General features: G+C 36.6%; 1 protein-coding gene and 1 pseudogene across 7 annotated transcripts in view; both read right to left on the bottom strand.

Moving 5' to 3' along the window:
* RAPH1 (Ras association (RalGDS/AF-6) and pleckstrin homology domains 1) overlaps positions 1 to 24,062 on the bottom strand; it is a 115,224-nt gene that overhangs the window by 84,312 nt on the left and 6,850 nt on the right. The gene's annotated exons all lie outside the window — the stretch shown is intronic.
* LOC131828242 (U2 spliceosomal RNA) lies at positions 18,137 to 18,223 on the bottom strand (annotated as a pseudogene).

Below are 24,062 nucleotides of genomic sequence, written 5' to 3'. Positions count from 1 at the left end.
ACAAATGGCAGCCTCCTGGTCTCCGGCCCAGAGGAGCCGAGAGCCCGGGGCCCCACTCCTCAGTGCGCCCTCAGAGAACAGTGCCCAGTTACTCCCATCTGCCTGACCTCCAGCCGCACTCCGAGCTCACCGAGCCTGTGGCTGGTTCAAGGTAACCCCGAGCTGTGAGCTTACTGTCGGCTCTGTCTCTGTAGCCTGCTTTCCCGTTCCAATACCCGCAAGCTCTGCGACACTCAGACACCCCTGATCCTTGTGACCCTGCGGGACCTGAGGCCACGCTGACCCCGCGTGGGCTGCGCCCTGGTTTAGCCTCTGGAGCGATGTCCCTCAGTGGAACAGACTTTTAAAAGTCCTGATTTTGTGCTCCGTTGCTCTGCCGCTTGCCAGGAGGCCCCCCCCCCGGGGTCTATCTTCCCGTCGCTTTGGATTCACTTCTCCGCCAGTCCTACCTTTCAGAAAGTGGTTGTTTTTCTGTTTCCAGACTTGCTGTTCTTCTTCTCTTCAATCTGCCGATGGATTTGCAGGTGTTTGCAATCTTTAGATAAGCTATCTAGCTGATCTCCTGCTAGCTGAAGTACTTGCAGCCTGCTACTTCTCCGCCATCTTGACTCCTCCTCAGGTCCTACAACATTTCTTTTTTCTTTTTTTTTTTTTTTTTAAAGATTCTATTTGTTTATTTGACAGACAGAGATCACAAGTAGACAGAGAGGCAGGCAGAGAGATAGAGAGGGAAGCAGGCTCCCTGCCAAGCAGAGAGCCCGATGTGGGACTCGATTCCAGAACCCTGGGATCATGACCTGAGCCGAAGGCAGCAGCTCAACCCACTGAGCCACCCAGGCGCCCCCCTACAACATTTCTTAACAGTACAGCAGTCTCCCTTCTCTAGAAGCTTAAGTTGATCCTTATTTAAATGACATAATTTCTGATTACTACACACACCAAATGAGAGCATCCCCAAAAGTTTTTTTTACACACTGTGTACTATTAAAATCAGCAAAACTGGTACAGAAATTTATCCTCTATTACATATTGATACCTGCCTCCAATTAGATGACAATTCTAAATCTGAAATGCCCTGACTAGAAATGACGACAGCAGAAACTGCAAATAAAATAATAAAATAGTCAACTGTCTCTCCAAAGGGAAAGAAAAAATTAAGGAAAAGAAAACAGAACTTATCTTATTTTGAAAATAATTTGGATTTAAAAGAATAGCTTCTAATGTGATGCTTTTCCATAATGATGTTGAAATAGGCCCAAAGAAACCATAATACATACTAGACCAATTATTATTAAATTATCCTATGACTATTCGATTAGGTACTTGGTGATGGGGGGGATACAGTAAAGTTTCACTTTAATTCCATTCTCCATTACATCTGAGGGAAACTATGTCCTGAAAGAATGAATGTACCCTAACACAAATGAAAAGGTTTATTTCCCAAAGGGCACACTTAATGAATACAGAATAAAATCCCCAGTCAGTGGCAGATCAAGAACACCCAGGATGGTCCTGGCCTTCAGGGACCTCTCTGATCTTTCATCCCACTCTCCCTTCCAGCCACTGTCCTGCCTGCTGTTCCTTCGAGCAGCCTGGGGGTTGAGAGGATGTGAATTCTGTTTTGAAGATAGACTGAGAGATACCAGTAAATATCTAACAGGAAAAAAAATGAGGAAGGGTTATTAGGACTCAGGTAATGAAAAGGGTTAGTTAACCTGATTATTTCAAAATCCTATGTTTATTACAGAATAATCACAGATTGCAGGGAACTAATATTTTAAAGTAATTTACATTTATTTTTTTCATAAAGTAAAGACAAATAATGGTGAAATGATTCACCACTGTTTATATGCCGACTGGTTTCATTTCACACATAACAGTTAATAATTGTGCTTCAATTATTATAGGTTAAAGATTACGTATGACAAGCTCCACTACATGTAACAAAACTATCCATTTAGTATGCCTTAGTATAAAACAATATTATTTCCACTATATTTTCTATGAAGCTAATTATTCAGCATATTTTCCCTATTAGCCTTCCTCCTGGGAGATATTTTGGTTTACTACTCAGTTTCCTCACTGTGAGATAGAATGGTGATCTTTATAAAGAAGGCTGGGCTTAGAGTAGGGCTTAATAATTTGAATAAATATATTCCAGGTAGGGAAAATTATAAAGAGCAAAGGAAGTCTGTGTTTGTAAACTGTCATGAGATTGGCTCACATAAGAGAAGAGGAAAAATAGAGCTTTCAAAAGTCAAGGACTAAGGCCAGATAGATAACCTTAAGAGCCAAGTCTATTCTTTCCTCCAGGAGGCAACCATATTCTTAAACACAGAAGTGAAGGGGTAGGGAGAGAAATGCTATTTTAGTGAGAGGACACAATGCCTGTGTAAGAGTTATTAGAGAAGGGAAAGGCCAACAGAAGGCTACTGTAAATATTATGCAGAGATAATTATAGAAATGCAAACTGAAGTCCACAGGAAATACAATTTACACAAGCCAAATAGTTAGACCGTGGCAAGAAAAATACATGGTATTGAATGAGGATGCCTTATTTATTACTGACCTCTTTTTGTCTACTTAACAATTCAAAAATAATTACTTTTTATAAAAATATACTTAAAGCCACATGAAAACTCTGAGAATGCAGGAGGAGTGCAAAGTTGCTACTAGAGCATTTCTCTGGGTCTAATATGCTCAATATTCCAAAGAAGCAAGAGAAGACTTGATATTTGCTGTACATCTATTGTATACCAGATGCTGGGGGAATAGAATTAGACATGATAACCTCTGTCTTTAAGGAATATATAATCTAGGGACACCTGGGCGGCTCAGTTAGTTAGACATCTGCTTTCGACTCAGGTCATGATCCCAGGATTGAGTCCAACAGGGGATTGAGTCCCTCAACAGGCTCCTTGCTCAGTGGGGAGCCCACTTCTCCCCCGGCTTGTGCACTCTGACCAAAAAAAATCTTAAAAAAATGAATATATAATCTATTGGAGGAGAGACAAGGGAACAATGATAAAAGTGTTAAGTGCAATGACAGAGGTATGTTATATGACTATAGTTTAACAGTTTGAGGACAGAAGAAAGGGATGATGCTTCAGTTCAGACCTGAAGAATGAATGTGCAAAAGCAGAGAAGAAGGAAGGGTGTTTTAGGCGGAGGGACCAGTCAGTATGTGGGAGGGTATAAAGCTGTGACAAAGTAAGACATGTTGAGAACTCTGACTTAATATTTCTTTTTTTTTTTTTTTGAAGATTTTATTTATTTATGACAGACAGAGATCACAAGTAGGCAGAGAGGCAGGCAGAGAGAGAGAGAGGAGGAAGCAGGCTCCCTGCTGAGCAGAGAGCCCAATGTGGGGCTCAATCCCAGGACCCTGGGATCATGACCTAAACTGAAGGCAGAGACTTTAACCCATTGAGCCATCCAGGGGCCCCTCTGACTTAACATTTCTTTTTTCTTTTTTTTTTTTTAATTTTTTTATTTTTTATAAACATATATTTTTATCCCCAGGGGTACAGGTCTGTGAATCACCAGGTTTACACACTTCACAGCACTCACCAAAGCACATACCCTCCCCAATGTCCATAATCCCACCCCCTTCTCCCAAACCCCCTCCCCCCAGCAACCCTCAGTTTGTTTTGTGAGATTAAGAGTCACTTATGGTTTGTCTGACTTAACATTTCTAATGCAAAAGATGTATGGTATAGACCCAAGGGAGAACGGGGGCTGGAGAGGAATTAGGGTCAAAATTATAAGCCATATGAAATAGAGTCTGGGCCTGATGCTGTATGGCAAAGTATTTCCAATTGGGTCTGCTGATGACCTACATCAAAAAATTATCTGGGGTGGGGTGCCTGGGTGGCTCCATGGGTTAAGCTGCTGCCTTCAGCTCAGGTCATGATCTCAGGGTCCTGGGATCAAGTCCGCATCAGGCGCTCTGCTCAGCAGGGAGCCTGCTTACCCCTCTCTCTTTCTCTGCCTGCCTCTCTGCCTACTTGTGATCTCTGTCAAATAAATAAAATCTTAAAAAAAAAATTATCTGGGGTGCTTCTTATAAAGTCAGTTTTAAAAAGGCCTGTTTAAGATCTACCAAATACTAATTTTTAGGATCCTGGGACATTTTTGTAACAAGTCGCCCCAGGTATTCCTTATGCCTACTTAAGTCTGACAACCGCTGCAGTGTGTTGTGTTCTAATTAATAAGAGAACTTGCAAGACAAAATTAATGCAGTTTCATACAACCACAACTTGGTTAAAGGCAAAGTAAGACACGTACACCCAAAGCCCATTAAGAAATTAGGCAGTGACAAGATCCCTTTATTAACATACCCTTATTACCACAGTTTCATGATTCTTCTGAGAGTTATTCATTTAGTTATGATTTTTAGTTCTTTATGCGCAGTTACATTTCAGCAATTCTATCACAAAAACAGCTTTCGGAAAACCTCCTAAGCTGCTCTACTCTGATAAATAATTCCAAAGAAAAACAGGCACTAGAGAAGGGAGGCTATAAAGACTTACAGGTTCACAGAGTGCCCCCCAACTGTGCAAGATACAACTCGTGCAAAATAAAGCAGGAGGAAGGAAATCTAAATCAGACAAAAGGAACAGTAAGAAAAAAAACTCTGTTAAAATTAGTAAGGCACAAAGAGAGGAAGAAGACTCATCAAAAGGAGGAGGGAGGAAGTCAGAGCAGAGAAGGAAAAGGAGAGAAATAGGACACAATTTAATATAAAATGAAGTGAGAACTGTGGGGGTTGGGGGGCCATTAGCTGCTCATCTGACTAGGGCACCCAGAGTGAGGCGTGCTTGATTTACTTTTCTCTTGACCTACAACTCTTCAACACAGAACACAGTTCTGCTGTGAACTAAATGGCATCGTTTTTAAACTGCCCAAATGGAAATTGGGAATTGAATGAACCAACTGAATTTCCATGAGTTCCTCATAGAATCAAGATATTAAGTGTGTTGTATGTATAGCAACATTTTTCTCCGGTTTTATCTTTTAATTTTGGATGGTCTTTTTTTCTTTCTTTCTTTCTCTTTTTTAAAGATACTGCTAAAAGTTTTATTTTTTAAGTTATCAAATGTGTAAATTCTTTTCTGGGAGAAGTCTTACACTGTTTTGGTCAGTAAATTCTTCTCAACCAAGAAATCTGATAAATGTTTATGTAAATTTTTAGTTTTATTTTATTATTCGTTCTTTTCTGTAGTTATTACATTTAACATAGATAGCTTAGTTTGGCATTACAGAACCTTAAACTGATTTTTCCCAAAATTTAATTCTTTTGAATTTATATATTGTTTTCTATATATACAGTAGGTTCTTTTTCTGAGGATCCTTTTTCATTGTGTACCTACTTTTCAGTAAACATCACTTTGTATTTTATCAATTTATAGAGCAGATAAGTTAAAATGTCAAAAGTTGCTTTTTGTAAATTGATCACTGAAGTTTTCCGTTTAGGTTAGTGGTCCTCCACTGAAATGGCCCAAGTTTGACTCAGAGTCTAACACTTCCAATACTTTGCATACAAAAAGCATTATGCCAGGTACTGTGCAGGACACAATAGTGGCAAAAAACACACCCTATGACTTCAAAGAACATTAATCCTAACTGTGGCAGAGATGGTAAACATTGAAGCATCTTGATTAAAAGAGTCTCTAAGAACAAAGTTCCTTCTGTAGGTCTGTGCATGAAGCAACTTATAGGAAACTATGGTCTCTGAAGGGTTGAAAGAAGAAATGTACTTGTCATTCCAAGGCTTCACAGGAGCAATCTGAGTAAACTGGCCACTAGGAAACTTGCATGGCCTAGTCTTCTGGGAGTGAACTGACATCTGGAACTAAGTTTCTACATAGAACAAAACCTCCCTAATAAACAAGAAAGGTGTACTGTTTGTGGGTTGGCCATCTTTCCTCACCAAGAGGAAAAAGAAAAATTGGGGAGGTCATTCTCACCCCTTACAATAAATCTTTTATTTGCATTTCAGTTTCTGACAACCCAAGATGTAACTAACACATCCTCTTCATTATCATATACCTTAATTCTAAGGTAACTAAAGATTACATAAAGAAGCATTAAAAAAAAAAAACAAACCCAAGAGTTCTTGGTTTTTAATAGTTGACAGAAGTTATTATGTCTAAAGAAAGCGATAAATCAAAGCTGATTTGTTAATTTAATGTTTTATTTAACAAGCATGTAAATGCACCCTGGCAAAGGAATTCCCTTCACAGAATAATGAACCATATTTGTTTCTAAATTTACATTGGATTTTTCATAATAGTGGATATCTATTATCTATTAAATCCCAAACAGGAACTCAACTGAAGTGAAAAAAACCAATCTAAGATCAATGGTTTACAAAGAAACTCCTAACATTCTTAATAAATAAGAAGTTCTAATGATCAATCTTAAAATTACTAGTTATACAGTATACCATAAACCATAATCTGAAATCAAAGAACTAAAATAAATAATAAATAAACCAATAAACAAACAAACAAACAAACAAAAAATAAGTATAATATTCTTTTGTTATATTCCACCTTTCCAAGTTCAAGAACTGTGAGAGAATAAATTTCTGTTGTTTTAAACCACCCAGTGTGTGGTAAGTTGTTATAATAGTCCTAGGAAACACACAGTCACTACAAGTTACCTATAGAAATGGGGCTTCCATGACTGCTTCCAGAGATGTTGATGTTGCTTATTCTGCTCCACACTTTCCTGCTATAGGACCTTTCCTGCTATACTACCTACATACCTGTTATCTTTGGGGATAGCTGATATTGTACATGCACTTTCCAGCTTCAACTGGAGGGAGAGTGCTAGACAGTAGTAGCCTGTGGCTTGGGAGCCATTTGGACTATATTTTGTAGATTATTTATTTATCTATTTGACAGAGATCACAAGTAGGCAGAGAGGCAGGCAGATGTGGGGAGGGGAAGCAGGCTTCCTGCTGAGCAGAGAGCCCGATGCGGGGCTCAATCCCAGGACGCTGGGATCAGGACCTGAGCGGAAGGCAGAGGCTTTAATCCACTGAGCAACCCAGGTGCCCAGGACTACAATTTGAATCATCATTATGAACTCAAGATTTCAAAGAGACAGAGGAAATACAGAAGGGGTAGGAATAAAGATAGATATACATTTAAGTGTGTTTGTAGGTAGGTCCACTCAAAGGGCCTAGTAGCGATGACATTCCAGTAGCAATGACATTCCAATTACCATACCTAGCACCCAGTTTTCCGTTTCTAAATACATATTCTACCCAAAAAGTAACTATGAACCTTGGCAAAGTAATGATTCAAAGTTGGGGCTGGCGAAAAGTAAGATGAGATCCTAGAATATCTTCTTGTGCCAGAAAGTGCTCAATAAAGATGGGGATATGTCAAAAGGATACAGAAACCAGCCGGAAGGGGATACACAGAACCCAATATGGGACAATTTAGGCATAAAAAATCAATTATGACAGGAAGAAACAATAACCTGTTGAATAAAATAAGAATCCACATTCTTATTTTATTATAAATCTTATTCTTATAAATCATGGGTGAAAATCTGGTAAGACTATTTACATATCGTTAAAATATCTCCCCACAAATTACTGGGTGACACTGCCATAACCAAGTGATAAAATTCAACATCACTAACATTGGGGCAACCCACATCATATATTTTTTGAGAAATAATGCAGAGAATATACATTATCATTTTGCGGTATTCTTTTTTTTTTTTTTTTTAAAGATTTTATTTACTTATTTATTTGAGAGAGAGAGTGAAAAAGAGAGAGCACAAGCAGGGGGAACAGCAGAGGGGGAGGGAAAGCAGGCTCTCCACTGAGCAGGGAGCCCAACGCTGGGATCCCAGGACCCTAGGATCATGACTTGAGCCAAAGGCAGATGCTTAATGACTAAGCCACCCAGGCGCCACTTTTTTGTGGTATTCCTGACAATATGCATTACCTGAATCATATCACAAGACATTTTACAAAATAATTGGCCTATGGTTAAAAAACATGAAGGCCCAAAACACAAAGGCTGAGGATGTGTTCTAATTTAAAGGAAACCTAAATGGGGCACCTGGGTGGCTCAGTGGTTGGGCGTCTGCCTTCAGCTCGGGTCATGATCCCGGAGTCCTAGGGTTGGGCCCCATATTGGGCTCCCTGCTTAGTGGAAGCCTGCTTCTGCTTCTCTTGCTATCCCCACTTGTGTTCCATCTCTGGCTGTGTCTCTCTGTCATATGGATAGGTAAAATCTTAAAAAAAAAAAAAGAAAGGAAACCTAAAGAGACCTGACAACTCAATGCAATGCTTGATCCTGGACTGGATCCTGGACCCAAAGAAAATATGTAAACATATAAATATAGCTATAAAGGACATTACTGGGATAACTGCCAATATCTGACTATGGGCTGCAGATTAGATCACAGTATTGTATTGATGTTACATTTCCTGATTTTGATAATACCACTGTAGTCATGTAAGACAGTATCTTTGCCCTTAGGAAACACATACTGAACAATTTAGTCATAAAGGGGCACAATGTCTACAATTCATTTTCAAATGGCTCAGAAAAAAATGTATGTGTGTATTTGAGTGTGTGTAAATACATAAAAAGGGAGAGAGGAATAATAACTAGGCAAAAAGTAAACAATAAGTGAATCTAGGTAAAGGGAATATGGGAGTTGTTTGCACTCTTACAAATTTCTTAAGTTCCAAACTGCATCAAAATAAATTCAGAAAGAGAGGGAGCGTGGGAGGGGAGATGAAGAAAGTGTGTCTCAGAAGATTGTAGTTTAGTTAGGTAAACATAGTATATCAACTAATGGATCACTTAAAATTCAGAATTAAAGGGAAAAAAACCATATAGGTCGAAAAACATTTTTACCAAATAAAATAATGCAAGTAAGGTCCCTGAAGAACAACTGCGTATTTCTCAACATGTGATTTTTATTATTGTATGCATGTATTACCATTCCTAAACTGCATTTGCTTGGTTTCCTCAGTTAATGTTTTTGGTTTATTTTTGGTCATCATAAAATTAGTTTTAATGCAAATAAAAGGTTATCACTTTTGAAAAATAATTACTCATCAGATAATTCTTTCACAGAGGCAAAGGCAATCATTTCTAACCTTCAGATAAGAAAAATAAGTAACCGAGTTTAAAAAAAAATTGGTTAATGTCACAGCAGGTCAGGAAGAAATCAGAATTCATTCTAAATCAAAGACTCATACACTTGACTCATCAACAACACAGGTTGAACTGAGTGGGTCCATTTTTATACATATTTTTAAGATAAATACAGTACAGTATTATAAATGTATTTTTTCTTCCTTATGATTTTCTTAGTAACATTTTCTCTTCTCTAGCTTATCTTATTGTAAGAATATAGTATATAATACATACAATGTACAAAATATATGTTAATCAACTGTTTACATTGGTGATAAGGCTTCTAGTTAACAGTGGGCCATTAGTTATGTTCTGGGGGAATCAAAAGTTATACTCAGACTTTTCACTGCATGGCGCTGGCACCCCTAGTCCTTGCATTATTCAAAGGTCAACTGTATTTAATCAAATAAGAAGGCTTGAGCTAAATAAAGACTTTAATAATTTTGTTATTAAATATGAGAACAAATGGGAGTAAAACACCTGCACCTCGCATTATTCATTAGCATATTCCCCGACCTCTTGCCCACCATTCAGATGGCACGTGCTCAATATCCCCTTATCCAACAAAACTGAAATGTCTGCTTTGTTTCTTCTATCTCATAAACCTATACATTCTAGGAAAGATACTCTTAACACATTGCTGATAGAAGATACATTCAGTATAGTCCCTCATACAATCAACCAATCCATCTAAATAAAAGTCACATCACTAAACTGTAATTATCACACAGCAATTCATCAGTGTCAGCACCAGGAGGCTCAACTGTTTTTCTGTGCCTTTGCTCTCTTTCTTATTTTGATGACCACTACTGTCTTGGTTCAGATCTATACTGTAATGTCCTTAGATTATTCTAGCAAGTTCCTAACTTACCTCTCTTTTTGTAATCCATCACTGTCAAACTAATCTTCCTTAAAAACTTTTTTTCATGCCACGATTCTGCTCAAACACCCACAAGGGTTTCCCCATGACATTCTGAATTAAGTACAAACTCTACACCAAATGATTTCACACCCTCTCTTACATGGCCTCAACCTAAAATTTCAACCTTATTTTCTACCCTTCAAACAACCTAAACTACTCAGTATTCTTAAAAAAACAAACAAACAAACAAACCCTACGCTTTCTTAACTTGGTCTTTGTTCACGTTTTCAACCTGACTGGAACATCTCAACCTGTCAAAAGAATGAGAGAATACATTTCTCTCTCTCCCTAAAATCCCACTAAAATGACAGTACACAATTATAAGAGGGAATAAACTCAAAGGCAATGAAGGCTAGAGATGGCAAAAGCATCCAAAGATCAGAGATTCTGGCAAATTTCTGGAAGACAGGGACAGGTAGAAACAGGGAGATGAACCAGAGCAGAAGCCATCAAAGCAAGCATTTTCACTCAATATTTATTCAGCAAATATACATTAAGCACATACTATGTGCCAAACACTGTTCTGGAAACACTGTAACAAAGGTGATCAACTCGGGACCTGCCAACAATAAACTTAGATTCTAGTCAAGGTAGAGAAATAGTAAACAAAAACAAACAAACAAATAAGACCCATGACATGTGTGGTGGTAATTAAATTAGGGTTGTATGAAAAGTGACAGAGTAGCTGTTTTAGACTGGATGTACAGAGAAGGCCTCTTTAAGTAGTGATATTTAAACTGAGATTTGAGTTACAAGAAGGAATTAGATATGTACAGATCTGAGAGAATAACATTCCAAGTAGAAGGTACAAGTCTAGTGTGTCAGGGAACAGAGTCTGATAGGAAGAGAGAGCCAGGTCATTCAAGGATTTGAAAACCAAGAAATAGAGTTTGGTTTTTATTCTAAGGAAGCCCTCTCAAGGGCAAGGAGAAGTCATCCCTCACAAAAGGCAGCCGCAGAAGTGGGGAGCATTCTTGGAGTTAGAACATAGAATGGGCAAAGGAACAGAAGTAAAAAAAAGAATGCAGAACAAGAGCCAGTATTCCCCACACTGGCGCTCCTAGGGAAATTCTGGCATTTGCTTCAGGGTCAATGCAAATAGAAAAAAACCAATTCTTTCGCATAAACTTAAATGCTTTCAGGGGTCAGGTGACCAATACAAATCCAGCAGTAGCCAGATGTAAAACAATAGGAAGGGCCTGAAAACTAGAGAGCATAACATCAGCTAAAAACACTCAAAGTTTTAAAAAGTTTATTCTAGAATTAGATAGTGAAGTTGTACAACCTTGTAAATAAGTTTTTTAAAAAAATATATGTGTATTATATCTTAATTTAAAAATATATAACTAAGAAAGTTTACGCATATCTGCTAAACAAAAGTTAGATGTTACTTCCTCCAAGAGGCCCATGAACTTTGTACCTCTCTAAGACACTTACAGCAAATCAGCTTTATATTATATGGTTGTTATTTGTGCACTTGCCTTATCACCCTCCACACCCAACTAGGTTGCAGAATCAGGAGAGAGACCATATGGTTTTCATTTGTCACCCCAGAGCAACTACCAAAGAGACATATTCTTTCTTCACCTGAATATCATTTTTTTTTTCCTGCTAAACACTTCTGAAATGAGCCTGAACTTAAGATGGTACCTTAATTTCAGAGAACTCAAAGCTAAAAAAAAAAAAAAAAACTGTACCTCTTAAAAAAAAAAAAAAAGACGGATGGACGAATTTATCCGATTCTCAATAAATACTAATTTCAAAGAACCAACACATTTAAAATTAATTTCTCTATCAACAGAGGAATGGTTTTTTAAAAATACCATAGAAATTTCTACAATGTACTTTGGTTTGGGCAGAATTTTTTATAATATCTCTGTAAGACTATCTGTTTCTAGGGACAGGATTTGATTCAACAACTATGTTAATAATATGATTCTCCTAGAAAGTAACAAGTAATAGTAAGGGTTCCTGTACAGAATAGAAAAAACTTAACTCTAATTTTAAACAAAGAATCTAATTAAAATCAAAGTATAAAGAAATTTATCAATATGTTTATCACATTGTATCTCTTCTTTCAACTTTCTTCACCTCCCTTTCTCTCCCTTCCAAGCTTTCATTCCAAAATGCTGTACTGCAACCTGCTTCATTATCTCCATTTCTTTAGGTTCTTCTCTTCTCATATCCGTGAAAGAAGCTACTCTCAATTCCTAAGTCTCAACACAATTGTTAAAACAGACCTAGAATTAGCCAGAAGTCTGAATTCACACAATTGCTAAAACAGATTTTCAGAATTAGCCAGAACTCTGAATAGAAACTCAAGGTTAGGGAGAAATCACTTTACTAGTAAATCCCACATACAGTTGTAGTTCTTCCTCCATCGTTGTCTATCAGTATTTTATTTTGGCAGGAGTCAGAAATCCAACCAGAGATGGCTCGTTATTTCTGACATTAACCAGCCACAAGCAGAAATGGATAATATTTAATGGTCAAGAATTGCTTTGGGTGAAAAGATAGGGTGAATATTTACTAAAATTTTCAGAATGACTTTGTAAGGTGTCTAAACAACAATGCTAAAACATCCTCTAAAATTTTAAAACAAACTGGTTAACAAGAAAACTCAAGTTGGGGCGCCTGGGTGGCTCAGTTGGTTGAGCCTGCCTCTTGATCTCTGCTCAGGTCTCGATCTCAGGGTTGTGAGTTCAAGTCCTGTGTTGGGCTCCATGCTGGGTGCGGAGCCTACTTAAGAATAAGAAGAAAAATAAGAAATTCAAACCTTCGTTATCTTATACCACTGAAAGGATTCATTTAAAGACAGTCTGCAAGATCTTCCTAGCCCAAGCCATCAAGGACTAAATAAGGAGTCAGGAGAGTTTGGAAATTCTTATTCTACCATTAAGTAACTACAACTTCAGGCTAAATCATTTAAATCCTTAGTTCTCATTTTCTTAATATGCAAAAGAAAAGATGGACTAGCAAATCCAAAGGTCTCTCCCAATCTCTTCCAACCCATTTTTGTCTGAAGTTCTATTTCTTAATTACTGACTTCAGTCTAAATAAACTTAGGGAATTCAGTGACTCCTTCAAGCACAGTAACATTCACATTATAGGGATCTCAGAAGAAGAGAAAAAGGGGACAGAGAACTTATTTGAAGAAATATTAGCTGAAAACTTCCCAAATCTGAAAAAAGAAACAGATATCCAGATCCAGGAAGCACAAGATTCCCCGCAAAATTCAACCCAAGGAAGTCCACACCAAGACCCCTAGTAATTAAAATAGAAAAAAGTAGTGATAAAGAATTTTAAAAGCAGCAATAGAAAAGCAGACAGTTACATACAAGGTGAAACCCCATAAGGCCACCAGCTGATTTTTTTCAGCAGAAACTTTGCAAGCCAGAGGAGAGTGGCATGATATATTCAAAGTGCCAAAAGCAAAAATATGCAACCATAAATACTCTCTCCAGCAAGGCTATTGTTCAGAACAGAAGAGACAGAGTTGCCCAGAAAAACAAAAGTTAAAGGAATCCACGACCAGTAAGCAGCCCTACAAGAAATGCTAAAAGCGACCCTTTGAGTGGAAAGACCATAAATAGGAGTAAGAAAAGTAAGAAACACAAAAGCAGTAAAATATTTTTCCAAAAATCAGTGAAGGGATTCACAAAATAAATAATGTAAAGTATGACACCATATACCTAAATCGTCAGGGGGAGAGGGGTAAAGAACAAACATAAAGGAAATAACTAACAGTAATAATAGTAAGAAACTTTAACACCTCACTTACATCAATGGACAAATCATCAGAAAATCAACAAGGAAACAGTGGCTTTGAATGATAGACAGAAGCAGATGGATTTAACAGACATATTTAGAACATTCTGTCCTAAAACAGCAGAATATACATTCTTTTCAAGGGCATATAGAATAGTCTCCAGAACAGATCACCTATTAGGCCATAAAACAAGTCTGAACAAATTTTTAAAAACTGCAGTCACATCATGCATCTTTTCTCACTACAACACTATAAACTAGAAATCAATCACAAGAAAAAAATCTGGAAAGAACATATACATGGAGATTAAATAACATACTACTGGGGCACCTGGGTGGCTCAGTAAGTTAAAGCTTCTGCTTTCATCTCAGGTCATGATCCCAGGGTCCTGGCATCAAGCCCTGCCTTGCCCTGTCTGCTCAGCAGGGAGCCTGCTTCCTCCTCTCTCTCTGCCTGCTTCTCTACCTGTGATCTCTGTCTGTTAAATAAATAAATAAAATATTTTTAAAATAATAATAAATAATATACTACTAAACAATGAATGGGTCAACCAAGAAGTCAAAACTCCAAAATTACATGGAAACAATGAAAATGAAAACACAGTGGCCCAAATCTTTGAGATGCAGCAAGTGGTTCTAAGTGGGAAGATTATGGCAATACAGGGCTACCTCAAGAAAAAAGAAAAATTTCAAACAATTTGTTACACTTTAAAGAGCCAGAAAAAGAACAAACAAAACCCAAAACCAGTAAAAGGAAGGAAATAATAAAGATTAGACCAGAAATAAATGATATAGAAACTAAAGAAACAACAGAACAGATCAATGACACCAGAAGCTGATTTTTTGAAAAGATCAACAAAATTGATAAACATCTAGCCACACTCATCAAAAAAAAAAAAAAAGAAAAAAAGAAAAAAAGAAAAAAAGAAAGAGGGACCCAAATGAAATCACACTAAGAGGAGAAATAACAACATCAATTGTACAAACAACTGTATGAGAATATTATGAAATTATATGCCAATAAATTATGCAACTCAAAAGAAAGAGGGACCCAAATGAAATCACACTAAGAGGAGAAATAACAACATCAATTGTACAAACAACTGTATGAGAATATTATGAAATTATATGCCAATAAATTATGCAACTCAGAAGAATTGGATCAATTCTTAGAAACATATAACTTATAAAAACTAAAGCAGGAAAAAATAGAAAATCTCAACAGACCCATTATGAGTACTGAAATTCATTCAGTAATCAAAAAGCTCCCAACAACCAAAGTCTAGGACCAGACGCCTTCACAGGCAAATTCTAGCAAACATTTAAAGAAGAGTTAATACCTATTCTTCTCAAACTATTCCAAAATATAAAAGAGGAAAGAAAACTTCCAAATTCATTCTATGAGGCCAGTTTCATACTGATACCAAAACCAGATAAAGACACCACACACACACACACACACACACACACAAAGAGAGAGAGAGAGGGAGAGAGAGAGAGAGAACTAAAGACCAGTATCTCTCATGAACATAGATACAAAAATCCTCAAGAAAATTCTAGGAGACCAAATTAAACAATACATTTAAAAGGAAATCACCTGCCATAATCAAGTGGGACTTATTCCCAGGATGCAAGGGTGGTTCAATATTTGCAAAAACAATCAAAGTGATACAATACGAGAACGGATAAAAACCATATGATCATTTCAACAGACGAAGAAAAACATGACAAAGTACAACATTCTTTTATAATAAAAAAACCTCTGCAAAGTAGGTCTAGAGAGAACACACCTCAACATAATATAGGCCTTATGTGAAAAACCCATTGCCAACATCATACTCAATGGTGAAAAACAGAACTTTCCCCCTAAGGTCAGGAACAAGACAAGGATATACAATTTCACCACTTTTATTCAACACAGAACTAGATTCCTAGATGCAGCAATTAGACAACATAAAAAGAAATGAACAGACATTTCTCTAAAAACAACATCCAGATAGCCAACATATGCATGAAAAGATGCCCAACACCACTCATCATCAGGATATCACCTCACGGCTGTCAGTATAGCTAAAATCAAAAATACAAGAAACAAGTGTTGGTGACGATGTGGAGAAAAAGGAACCCTCTTGCACTACAGGTGGGAATTCAAACTGGTGCAGCCAACTGTGGAAAACAATATGGAGGTTTCTCAAAAAATTAAAACTAGAATGACCTTACAAGCCAGTAATCACACTCCTGGGTATATACCCAAAAAACACAAAAACACTAATTCAAAGGAATACATGTATCCCTATATTAATTGCAGCATCATTTATGATAGCCAAACTATGGAAGTAGTCTAAATGCCCATCAAATGATGAATGGATAAAGAAGAATGATGAATGGTATATACACACAATGGAATATTGGACAGCCATAAAAAAGAATGAAATATTGCCATTTGCAACAACATGGATGGAGCTAGTGAGTATAATATTAAGCAAAATAAGTCAGTCAGAGAAAGTAAAATATCATATGATCTCACTCAAATGTGGACTTTAAGCAACAAAACAAAAAAGGTGTTCTAAGTAAATTCTTAGATTAAAAAGTTAACTTTCCTTTTCAGTTAAAAACAAAGTCAGATTTGGGTTTCTTTGTAATAAACAAAAACAAAAACAAAAAAACCAACAATTTAGGATAGCAACTACCTGGATGTTTTGCTCTCAGAAGACCAGAAAGAAGAAAGCTTAATTATTATTTGAGAATATTAACAATTCTAGGTTTAAGCAGAATTAACTATTTATTTGTACTAAAAAAAAAAAAAAGTCATTTTCACCTAAGAAGATTACTACTTTTTAACAAGAAATAATCCTGTTCATTCAACAAATGCTTAATGAAATACTATCATGAGTTGGGCACTGCGCTGATTAGTTACAGGTAATACAGCTATTTAAAGGGTTAAATATGGGGCGCCTGGGTGGCTTAGTGGGTTGGGCCTCTGCCTTCGGCTGGGGTCCTGGTCCCAGGGTCCTGGGATGGAGCCCCGAGTGGGGCTTCCTGCTCAGCGGGGAGCCTGCTTCCCCCTCTCTCTCTGCCTGCCTCCCTGCCTGCTAGTGATCTCTGTCTGTCAAATAAATAAATCTTAAAAAAATCTTTAAAAAAAAAAAGTAAAATCTTTAAAAAAAAAAGGGTTAAATATGCCTGCCCTCAGGCAATTTCATTAAAATCTCCAACAAGAGAACAGAACTTTTATGCCATTTATATTTTTTATTTTAAAATTAATGCACCTACATGCTACAGTACTATAAATGAGGTGTTTTCATTTTACAAACACATAAACACACACACGGTAGCAGGGTTGGGGGTTAAAGACAAATTTTGTAAGAAGGATACATTCAACATCTCCAGAATAAATAATTTCTACGCTTTTGTCATAAACATTCATCAAATAGCTGTTATAGCTGATATTATATTTTTACTTGACCGTACATGATTATAAAAAATTTAAGTATGTTCTCCCAAAAAGCTTATTGGAAGTAAAATCATCATGGGTTCTATTAGCAAATAATCATCTAAATTATCTACACAGATGTTATAACATAGAAGTTAAAATATTGTAGGCAATTCTCCAGTATGACAGTTTTATAGCTAAAACAGCTAATATATCTTTAGAGAAAGTATTTCTACACCACTCAATAAACATAAATAACGATGCTGTTATTTAAAACTCTTTAAAAGCTTCAGAAAATGTTGAAAATAAAACTACCCTATGACCCAGCAATTGCACTAATGGGTATGTACCCCCAAGATACAAATATGAACCTAGTGATCCAAAGGGGCACCTGCACCCCAATATTTATAGCGGCAATGTCCACTGTAGCCAAACTATGGAAAGAGCCCAGGTATCCATCTACAGATTAATGGATAAAGATGTGGTGCATAAATGTAAACACACACACATATATACAACAGAATATTACACAGCCATCAAAAAATGAAATCTTGCTATCTGCAACGTGGATGGAATTATGCTAAACGAAATAAGTTAAATCAGAGAAAGACAATTATTGTATGATATCACTGATATGTGGAATTTAAGAAACAAAACAGAGGATCATAGGGGAAGGGAGGGAAAAATAAAACAAGATGAAATCTGAGATGGGAGACAAACCATAAGAGACTCTTAATCATAAGACAGAAACTGAGGGTTGCTGGAGGGGAGTAGGAGTGGGGGCATAGGGTAACTGGGTGACGGACAATAAGGAGGGCACGTGATGTAATGGGCACTGGGTGTTATGTAAGATTGATGAATCACTATAACTGAAAAGAGCAGATTCTACACTTGATCTTAGCCAAAAGGCTGAGAAGTGATAAAAAATTATTTTAAAATGAAATTCAAAACATGAACAAAGATTGTGAAGAAATATGTTCATCAAAGAAATATTTTTTAAAAAACAAAATGGGGGGAAAACAGAAGGAGGGGGCGGACAACTAAATATCTTACAAAAATTAAAAACAGTAAATTGGGGGTGTGTTTTATGTCTGGTTTGGGCTATAATGCAGGTATAAATTATTCATAAAGTATTTAATGCATGGGAAAATGCCAGTGATGTAACTTTAAACAAAAAGAAGCAAAACTAAACTGTGCATATAATAATGAGCTATATAAATTCACACACACATTTGAGAAAATATACTAAAAATTTAAACTGTGGTCATTTCTGGGTGGTAGGACTGGTTTTTATTTTCTTCTTTTTACATCTCTAAATGTTGCAGATGTCCACTATTATTATTATTATTATTATTATTGAAAGGAAGAGGGAAAAGAGAAGGCAAAACTGCAAACTCAAAATCCTCTGGTTAAAACTTATGCCCCAATTAAACTGGTAAGATTCTGCTTTATTTCTGATTCCAAAAATACTGGACTATGTTAACAAAGATAAGCCTCTTTAAATATTAATATTTGTAATATTTGTAACCATACAAGCCAAAGGAATTATTCCAATAACTCTACAGCTGTAAATTTCTAGTTTAATATTTCTAAAGTTATGTTTAATCTCCTGTTTCCAGTACTGTCACATCAAATATGAGCTCTTTATCTATGCATTAAAGTTATCATATGGAAAAATCCCCGTACCAAATTTTAATTTACATCACAAAAATAAGCATGTGTAAATAACAATTTAGCTGTAAGAAATGACCAAAGAGGGCAGCAGGCAATGTTCACATAACACATTCCATGGCAACTGAAAAACAGGAAATATTGTTGAGAGAAAAGAAAGAATAAATGGGCAGATACACGTTAGTGGACTGGAAAATGCAATACTGTTATATGTCAATTGTCCCCATACTGAACTAAGTATTTGCTAAGTTAATTACAACCTATATCTGATTCTAAAACTTACATGGAAAGGCAAATGAACTAGAACAGCCAAAAACAATCTGGTAAGAGACCTTGGGGTAAAACCTGCCTTCAAGACTTACTATAAGGCTAAGCAATCAAGACAATGTAGTAACGGCAAAAGAACTGAGAATTACGTTAAGGTAAGAGAATGGACAGTCCAGAAATAGACTCATTTTTATATTGTCAAATGATATTCCACAAGGATGTCAAAGTAGGGAAGAAGGAAAGGAAAGCTTTTGTTTTGTTTTATAGATTTTATTTATTTGAGAGTGAGAGATAGCATGAGAGGGGAGGTCAGAGGGAGAAGACTCCCAGCAGAGCCAGAAGTCTGACAAGGGACTTGATTCTGGGACTCCAGGATCATGACCTGAGCGGAAGGCAGTCACTTAACCAACTGAGCCACCCAGCTACTGTTTTGTTTTTCTAGCTTTACTGAGATATAGTTGACAAATTAAAGTACACAGCAGGGTTTTTTGTTTGTTTGTTTTTTGACAGACAGAGATCACAAGTGGGCAGAGAGGCAGGCAGAGACAGAGAGAGGGGGAAGCAGGCTTTCCACCCAGCAGGGAGCCCAATGCGGGGCTTGATCCCAGGATCCTGGAATCATGACCTGAGCAGAAAGGAGAGGCTTTAACTTACTGAGCCACCCAGGCGCCCCTACAAAGTGTTTTTAAACAAATGATGCTGAACAGATAGAAATATTGGGGGCAAGGGATCCTTGGCTTCTTCATCACACCATAAACAAAAGTTAATTCAAAGTTGATCAGGCTAAAATTATAAAGCTCTAGGAAAAAACGTGAGAAGATACCTTCTGCAAATTTAGTGTAGGCAAAGATTTATTAGGACAGAAAATATTAAACCGTAAAAGTAAAAATACTTTGGTGAAGTCCAATATAAAAACTTCTGCTCTTTTAAAGGCACCATAAAAAAAAATAGGCAAGCCACAGAGAAAATATTCACAAATGTATCTGACAAAGGACTTGTATTAACAATATATGAAGACTTGCTACCAATAAATAATAAAAAAGGTAACCCAGTGTTTAAAAAGACTTGTGGTCATTTCTCAAATGGCTAATATGAACCTGGAAAATTGCTCAACATTACTAGCAATTAGGAAAATGTAAATTAAAACTACAATGAGATACTACTATATATGCATTACAGTGGCAAGTACTGTTGTTGAATGTATAAAGTGATACGACTTTGGGTAAGTTTGCCAGTTTCTTAAAAAATTAAAAATACACCTACCCAATATAACCCAGCATGTCCTCACATATATTTATCCAAGAAAAATAAAAACATGTATCCATGAAAAGACTTGTACACAAGTCAGCACAGCTTTATTTATAAGAGCTAGAAATGGAAGCAGCCCAAATATCTATCAAGAGGTAAATGGATAAATAAGCAATAATATGGGCCAATCTAAAAATCATTATTCTGCTTGAAAATAAGTCAGATTACAGGGAGGAGAGACAGGGAGGAACACTGAATGATTTCATATATAAAGTTCCAGTTGATACAATCAACTAATACAAAGTTCTAGAAAAGACAAAATTTACCTGTGGTTACAGTTGCTTCTGGGATGGGGAGAAGTAGAGAGAGTGGAAAAGGGTAAAGGGTAGAGTCACGGGAAATGTTCTCTATGTCTCTAGAAAAATTAGGGAAAAAATGCTCACAATGGACATGAAAAAATTATGTCTATCAAACTAGTGAATAACTAAATGTTTAATGAGTGCCTTTAACTGACCTTGAATAATTCCCAAAAGCATACTGCAAAATCCAGATTTAAGCTTCTGAAAAAAGCCAGAATTTCAATTGTAGTGAAGAATAAATTTTATTTAGGTCTCACTTTGCTGAAATTTATCTATTTTTCTTCCACTTGCTCCGAGTGTTTTAAGATGGCTTCATATAATATTATACACTATGAAATGGAACTTAATATGAAAGACTCATTAACAAAAGTAAAACTGTACAGTGGTTCCCATAATGGAGGTGACCGTATCCCAGGAGGTATGAGTGATGATCTACAGGATATAAGAACATATTAGTTATTTTTATATTTAATTGTATTATAATATACATATGTACTTTAAGTATAACATAATATAATAGAATACACAGGTTTCCTTAACACACAAAATGACACTGGTATCTTCCCTAGGGCCACCTGTCAGACAATCACACATCACATAAAGTTATCAAAGTACTCAAAGCAATTCTAAGTATTCTGAGGAGAAAGTGATAGTATTTGCTATGTTCTTTTTTAATCATGAAATCAAGAACCCACCTTTTTTGGAAGTTGCTGAAAGAGACAGGTGTTCCAGAGTAATGACTTCCTTATTAGAAACGATACTTTATGGGGTCCCCTGGATGGCTCAGTTGGGTAAGCGCTGGACTCTTGATTTTGAGTCAGGTCAGGGTATCAGATCAAGCCCCATGTCAAGCTCCATGCTGGGTGTGGAGCCTGCTTGAGATTCTCTCTCCCTCTGCAACCACCCCCCTTAAAAAAAAACACAAAACAATATTGTATGGAAAAAGCATATTATATAATCCTTCACGAAGCATCTATTCTGACCTTGACAAAAAAAGTTGGGGGCAGGGAAATCGGTTTAATTTCAAAAGCTACTACTGAAGCAAAAGAGAAGCTGAAGTCAGAAGACTGTCAAGTGTTATTTTATTGATGTAGTTGAGGAGTGACCATAGCATCTTGTACCCAACAAGTTTATTGGTTGTTTCATAGCAAAGTATTTAAAAAGAGGTGTCAAAAAGTTAATCATGTATCTTTTACAAAAAAAAGTCTAAATCTGCTTACTTTCTGTGGTGACCATTAGTAGTATGCTACCTAGACATTGTTTTTATTTATTTATTTATTTTTAAAAAGATTTTATTTATTTCTTTAACAGAGAGAGCGAGAGACCACAAGTAGGCAGAGAGGCAGGCAGAGAGAAAGGGGGAAGCAGACTCCCCACTGAGCAGAGAGCCGGATGCAGGGCTCGATCCCAGGATCCTGAGATCATGACCTGAGCTGAAGGCAGAGACTTAACCCACTGAGCCATCCAGGCACCCCATAGCCATTGTTTTTAAAAACAAAAACAAAAAAGTGGTTAATCTGTACCTTAAAAATAAATGAGGCATTTTAAAACTTGGTAAGAAAATAACTGTATTCCAAAAGAAAACCATGGGTGTCAGCTTGAAATATTGTACCTGACACTCTAAAAACAGAGAAAACATTTTCAAACTCTTTAAATGCTTCCCAAATACAGTTTTCTATGGATTTTTCAATGCATTTATTAAAAATATATAAATGCAGGGGCACCTGCAAGGCTCAGTTGGTTAAGTGGCTTGCCTTGGGCTCAGGTCATGATCCCAGTGTCCTGGGATGGAGCGAAGCATCGGGTTCTCTGCTCCGCGGGAGCCTGCTTCTCCCTCTGCCTGCTACTCCCCTGCTTATGCTCTCTCTGTCAAATAAATAAAATCTTTATATATATATATATATATATATATATATATATATGTATATATGTATGTATATATGTGTGTGTATATATTTATATTACAAATTTGTAATATATTATATTATACATATATGTATACACACACACACACACACACACACACACACACATGCAAATCCTTGCATTGGTCTGCAGTTAAAGCAAACCTTACTAGCCAAATCTTCAAAACTGATGGATGGAGGGGTGCCTGGGTGGCTCAGTGGGTTGGGCCTCTGCCTTCGGCTCAGGTCATGATCTCAGGGTCCTGGGATGGAGCCCCACATTGGGCTCTCTGTTCAGTGGGGAGCCTGCTTCCCCCCTCTCTCTGCCTACTTGTGATCTCTCTGTCAAATAAATAAAATCTTTAAAAAACAAACAAACAAAAAACTGATGGATGGAAATTAAACAATGAGTGTCCCCATTAACAAAGCATAGCCAAATACGTACTTACTCCTTTTGGGAGTATATGAGCTGCCTTTTAGTTAAGACAAACATTAAAACCGAGTGCCAAATTAAACAGATATAATATCCAGACTTTAGAATTTCTGCATTACCAAGCAGTAAACCCAAGATTTTCCAAACATAATGCTGCATATTCATTGCTCCTGCTTTAAAAGATATATTTTTAAAATCGAGAGTAAACAAAAAGGTTTTTGAGCCACTAATAGCATTTATAAAGTACTCTATTCACAAATAAGGGGATCACTGATTCCCCTCACTGGTCTCTAAAGTCATTTGTTAAAATATAAAATAAGCCAAATAAGCCAAGAAAGAATTATTCTTTCTAAATAAAATTAACATTACTAGATATTAATGAATGCTTTCAGGAGATATAATGCCAACTGCAAATAATTTTTCAAATAACAGTTTTCATTAAAATCTTTTTATTGAATTTCTATTCTATTTAAGGGACTGCGAGATATTTCAGATGAAGAAAGGTCCAATACTCCCAAAATTCAGGGGGATTTGAGACAGTACAAAATTATCTATAACACAAGGCAAATCGAGTAAGACCTAGAGAAATGAAGAAGAAAGCAATTAATTCTGCTCAGTGTCTAACAGCTTCTTGGTGTCTAACAGCTTCACAAAGGACCCACTTGGGTCTCAAAGGGCAAGTGGGATTTTGACTGGAAAAATTAGAAGAACAAATCGTGACTGAAAACCAGGAACAGAGGCATGTATAAGCTTGGATACATAAAGAATACACTGTGTTTTCAAATCATATTATTAGTTGTTTTGTTGTCCTGACTTAGCTAACCCTTTTCTTCACTATCAAACTTAGCAAGGTCCTTTTAAAGGTGTTTTTTAAAAAA

This window comes from Mustela lutreola, chromosome 3 (genome assembly GCF_030435805.1).
Source record: "Mustela lutreola isolate mMusLut2 chromosome 3, mMusLut2.pri, whole genome shotgun sequence".
NCBI classification, from domain to species: Eukaryota; Metazoa; Chordata; class Mammalia; order Carnivora; family Mustelidae; genus Mustela; species Mustela lutreola.
The sequence above is the reverse complement of the archived record's forward strand: the minus strand, read 5'-3'. Positions and strand labels throughout refer to the sequence as shown.